Here is a 6,000-nt window from a genome sequence, read left to right as displayed (position 1 = left end):
GTAAAAGGCACCCCATGCAGACATGCTGGAAACACGATCAGAAACAACAGGCTGATCAAACAAACAAAAGCACCTCCCAATGGCCAGAGCATCACCTCCAGATGCCAGAGATGAAAAGGGAAAGACCTTTACCTTGTATGTGTATTGTATGTCATTGTTCACTGTGTAATAGGCATTGTAAAGCGGAATATAAATGAAGTGTATTATTATTATTATTATTATTATTATTATTATTATTATTGACACAACGACATAGTATGACACAGCAAACAAGTTAGATATGCTGGATTTCGTATCACAAAATCACAAGTCGAACACTTCCCAAGTGTGTGTGATGATGCGTGCAGATCCCAGTAGGGTGACCTTTTGCAGTTGACAGATCATAATTTTGTCAATGTTTATTGTTTCCAAATGCCGGCTGAGATCTTTTGGCACGGCACCCAGTGTGCCCATCACCACCGGGACCACCTGTACTGGTTTCTGCCAGAGTCTTTGAAGTTCAATCTTGAGGTCCTGATAGCGGCTGAGTTCTTCCTGTTGTTTTTCATCAATCCGACTGTCACCTGGGATGGCGACATCAATGATCCAAACCTTTTTCTTTTCCACAACTGTGAGGTCTGGTGTGTTGTGTTCCAGAACTTTGTCAGTCTGGATTCAGAAGTCCCACAGTATCTTTGTGTGCTCATTTTCCAATACTTTTGCAGGTTTGTGATCCCACCAGTTCTTTTCTGCTGGGAGGTGGCACTTGAGGCATAAGTTTAATGAATCATTTGGGCCACATAGTTGTGCCTCTGTTTATAGTCTGTCTGTGCGATTTTCTTACAGCAGCTGAGGATATGATCAATGGTTTCGTCGGTTTCCTTGCAGAGTCTGCATTTTGGGTCATCAGCTGATTTTTCGATCTTGGCCTTAATTGCCTTTGTTCTGATGTCTTGCTCCTGGGCTGCAAGGATCAGGCCTTCTGTCTCCTTCTTCAGGGTCCCATTTGTGAGCCAGAGCCAGGTCTTCTCCTTATCAGCTTTTCCTTCAATTTTGTCAAGGAACTTTCCATGCAATGTTTTGTTGTGCCAGCTGTCAGCTCTAGTTTGTAGTGCGGTTTTCTTGTACTGGTGCAGTGAATGATGAATGGTCATGAGTTTTCTTGTTTTTCTGTCCAAATTGTCCAGTTCCGCCTGTGTCCAATTTATAATGCCAGCAGTATATCTTCTTCTTCTTCTTCTTCTTCTTCTTCTTCTTCTTCTTCTTCTTATTATTATTATTATTATTATTATTATTATTAGAAATGATTGCTTCTTAACTAGAAATAGATTCACTGAAAAGACAATTTAAGAAACAGTTAAAATGGAGAAGGAAGAATTAATTTATTTACTGATATGCAACATTGGTACCAGAAGCTATTCTTCCCAGTCAGGGCTGAAAGGAAAGCAATAGAAATCAGCAAAAATACAGATTGCTCCCTAAAGCAATATAGCGAGCATTTATTGGCTCAAAAGTAGAATGCGAATCTTTGTTTCTTTCATTCATAGATATAAGAGGAAATATATTCAAAACTTTTTTTCCCTTCTGGGTGAGATTATAAGATGTTTTAACACATTTTTCATGTTTGTAATTTTTATCATTGAAACTTGTTGTGGAAAAAAACTTGTGAGGGTTCTTTCAAATCCCAAAGTGCTTTTAATCTTGTGACTGTTGACTGTTTTCTTGAGGACAAGAATATTTGTGAGCATTTTTTACTGTACGTTGAAACATACAGTAATCTTACATTGGTGTGAATTGGGGTGGAAACAAAAAGGCAAGCAAAAATTATTGAATATTCATGCTCCTTAATTATGTAGAATCAATTCACCATAATTAATCATAAAGTTAAGACTAATCATGGAATTCAGAGAATGGCAAGGGCCTTTCTCTGAACAAATCTTTGAATGAAACTTACCAAGAAAACCCCATTATAGAGATGCCCTAGGGTTGACAGAGATTATAAATGCCTTAAAGGCACTCAACAACCGTTTAAGCAACCCCTTGTTGTCTGAATGTGATGGTATTCCAAGTGTAGTGTCTTGGCGGTGGATACGTAGGTGACTGTGGAGCCCTGTTCTTGGCCCACATGTTCTTCCGCAGTGAGGACATCAATTTCCAGGTGGAAGGCGGTTTTGGTCAGGGTTGGCTGGATGTGCCTTCCTCTTGTCACATTTCTCCCTTTCGCCCTCCATTCGTGCCGCTTCAAGCTCCACAGCACTGCTGGTCATAGCTGACCTCCAGTTAGAGTGCTCAAAAACAACGAGATAGCCCATCATCTCTATTTTTCATTTGTTTTCTATATTCTTTTAGAATGTATTTGTGCCTTTCTCATATTCCTTTATATACATAAAGAAAACCTTTATATTAATGTTGATATTTGCAGGTAAAGACATGGATATGGTCCTCTCTTATGCATTTTTTCCTGGCTTGGAATTTTAATTGGAAAAATTTTCTAAGCCATTGATGGCCATTAGGATGATATATGATTTTCATTCTTAAAGCTGGTGACTGCTTAAGAAGATGATGCATAGTATTACATTTAGAAACTAAGAAATACAAAAAAATTCTTGTTTCCCCTAGGCAGAATTCCCCCAGACAGGAAGCAGCTAGGCTTTGAAGCTGCAAAGCTATTCAATGCTAATCAAGGTGGCCAACTGCAGCATTCACACCTGTCTCAAACAGACAAGAGTTCTTCCTCCCACCCTGGACATTATTCCACAGATATATAAACCCCACTTGCCTAGTTTCCAACAGACCTCACAACCTCAGAGGATGCCTACCATAGATGTGGGTGAAACATCAGGAAAGAATGCTTCTGGAACATGGCTATACAGCCTGGGAAACTCACAGCAACCCAATATTGTGTTTGATAATGAACTGTTCTCTTCTAGCTCTATGATTTAATACTTGTGACTATCCTTCTTTGTTGTCTTCAGTGGTTTAAAGAGTAGGCAAAATCTCTGGATCTTCACCCCCTACAGATGAGGTAAAGACTTTATAGTACTCTTAATGATAATGGATTCGCAATTGCATGTCTGATGGTCAAGAATCAAGAACTGAGAGACTTGAAGGAGATGAAGAATATCTAGAAATAAATTCCCTGCCCCTTTGCTGCACTGCATTGATGTTTTGTTGTGAGACAGAAAAAAACAACATAACCAAAATGGGAGAATATGTGATAGAAGGAAGTACTACAATGCAAATGTTAAGAGAACTAAGTTGTACGTGGGATTAAAAATAAATAAATGTGTCCTTTATGTTCTACCAGTGGCCGTCATTGCCATTAGTCACGCAGCCATGCCCACCAGCCCCCACTCCATCCCTGTAGGGATCGCAGCAGCTGGAACTTGAGTAACATGACCATCCACCTTTAAATAAATGAATAATGAACAGGTTCCGATTTCTAAAATTAAAATGAACCTTTAATCCAATAATTAAAGTTCAGGTTAAGAGGATTTTCATTTTCCCTTTTTGATCCTCTCATTTCTCCTCAAATCAGCCAGGTTATAAGGCTACTTGCTTAGCCTTTAAATCCATTTTTATGACTCCGGGAATCTGCACTGCCAATCATTTCTGGCAGATTGAGACTCAAACTAGATGTGACATACAGTGAAATGTAGTCCCCCCCGCCCCTGTATTATATTTTAAATCCAAGATCAGTGTAGGCAAGAATAGAGTTTGAATAAAAGAAAGGTAAAAAGAAAACTTTCTCTTGGTTTCCCCCCCCTTCCTTCTCAAAATGATCTCCATGTCACATGTTCTGTAGGTGAAATGGAAAGAGAAATGAGAAGAGGACAAAGGTTTAGAGCCTAGAAAATTGCTTTTAAAAAGCAATTAGTTACTATCCTAAGACTGACAAAATAGATAGGTTCTGTGATTGTGCCAATTTTGGTCATTTTCTCTAATGAAACATTTGTGACAGGCATCTGCAGAGAACTCAGGAGGTCTTCTTCAGATTATTTCTTTGCCGCATGTCCAACTACAGGAAAATATGTGGACATGTCCAAATAGCTGCTCAACCTCCAGTCTCTTACAACATAGGAATGGCAATATTGGAGAAGAGGCTGTGTTGTTTACAAGGCAGTTTGGGGGAAGATTTGATTGTTAACATGGTTGGAACATAATTCCAACCTCGAAATGGCCAAAAAAAGTGACGATGAAAGTGTGGCTTACACTGTTGTGACTGACTAACATGGTGCCAGCTAGCTTCCCAAACACGATGCCAGCTTGTAACACTTAGTTCCAAGCTCTAGAAAGGCCAAATGCTCCCTTCCTCTGGGCTTTCCTATCATCCAATTCAGAGCCGCCAGAATCTGGCTTCAGTTATGAGGAGGGGGAGAAAAAATCAGGAAAAAGATACATGACATTAAATGTCACATCTAGTTTGGACCAGAGCTGTGGCAGAGGTAGACTTTCATTCATCACTGGAGTAATGCACTGCAAGATTGCAGAAGTAGTTATAACACAGAGGTGTAGGTGGCACATTTGCTATCCATCACCAGTCTCAAAGGGAAGCAAGAGAAAAATCCATCATTTTATCAAGAAAAGTGGTGTAATGATGGATGGAGTGCTGGACTTTGACAAGAAGATCAGATTTGAATCCCTACTCAGCCACAAAACATGTTAGGAGCCCTGGGGCAATCACCCCGTCTGCTGAATTTATCTCATAAGGTTTTCACGAGGATCAACCTGGGAACAGTGACTGTGTTCTCCAGAGAGTTCTGTGAAAGAAAGATAGGCTAGACACTGCATTTAATTACAAATTATTGTCATGGCACAAAAAATTGTATCTTGTCTTTCTTTTTCCCAACGGTAAATATTCCTCGATGCTTATGTTAACTATAATCTATATTTTATATACTATATATATGTAGATATGTATCTCCCCTAACTTCTTTTCCCTCTTTATTTTTTGTATCTATAAAAATCAATAATAATCATAAAAACCATGAACCCTATTTTTCTTTGAAATTGAAAATGTCACCCTCCCATGAATTAATGTTGGCTCCTGTTACCCAACCCTAATTAAAACTTTGTTAGATTGTCAGGCATGGATAATATTGCCAGACCCAGAAGCCAGAAATGGCTGGACATTATCTATATTTGCCTATTGTTGGTATTTTCTAGATAGAATAGGTGTGGACAAAGTGCAAACCTTGAGATGCAATCAGTAATCCCCTTCATCAGTTGTGTTGCCAAAACTGAAAGGAGATGCAATTTATTTATTTACAATATTTATATTCCACCCTTCTCACCCCGAAGGGGACTCAGGGTGGATCACATTGTACACGTATAAGGCAAACATTCAATGCCATATAGACATAGAACAGAGACAGAGACAGATGCAGAGGCAATTTAAATTTTCTCCAGCTTCCAGCTTCCTGAGGGTATGCTTGATTCCGGCCACAGGGGGAGCAGCTGCTTCATCATCCACTGTGATGGCAACTTCCTCATTCCAACGGCGGCTGGATGATTTTTTTTATGGTGTGATAAATTAGCCTCCCCACATATAAGTGGTACCTAAATTTCCTACTTGATAGATGCAACTATCTTTCGGGTTGCTTAGGTCAACAATGAGCAGGGGCTATTTTTTATTTTAATTGTCGGGTGCTCACCCCGACATGGGCTGGCCTCGAACTCATGACCTCTTGGTCAGAGTGATTTATTGCAGCTGGCTGCTAACCAGCCTGCGCCACAGCCCGGCAATCTAAATATATATTTGAAAGGTTGGGCTACCCATTCCTGGTACAGAGCAGGTTGACAACCACTACTTAAGAGATGGAGGGTCTACCATGGGAAGATCATAGAATCATAGGCTAATAGAGTTGGGAGAGACCACATGGGCCATTCTGTCCAATCCCCTGCCATGCTGGAAAAGCACAATCAATACCCTTGACAGATGGCCATCCAGCCTAAGCTTCCAAGGAAGGAGCTTCCATCACACTCTGAGAGTTCCACTGTTGAACAGCTCTTACAATCAAG

This window comes from Anolis carolinensis, unplaced genomic scaffold, assembly GCF_035594765.1.
Source record: "Anolis carolinensis isolate JA03-04 unplaced genomic scaffold, rAnoCar3.1.pri scaffold_8, whole genome shotgun sequence".
Classification (NCBI taxonomy): domain Eukaryota; kingdom Metazoa; phylum Chordata; class Lepidosauria; order Squamata; family Dactyloidae; genus Anolis; species Anolis carolinensis.
The sequence above is the reverse complement of the archived record's forward strand: the minus strand, read 5'-3'. Positions refer to the sequence as shown.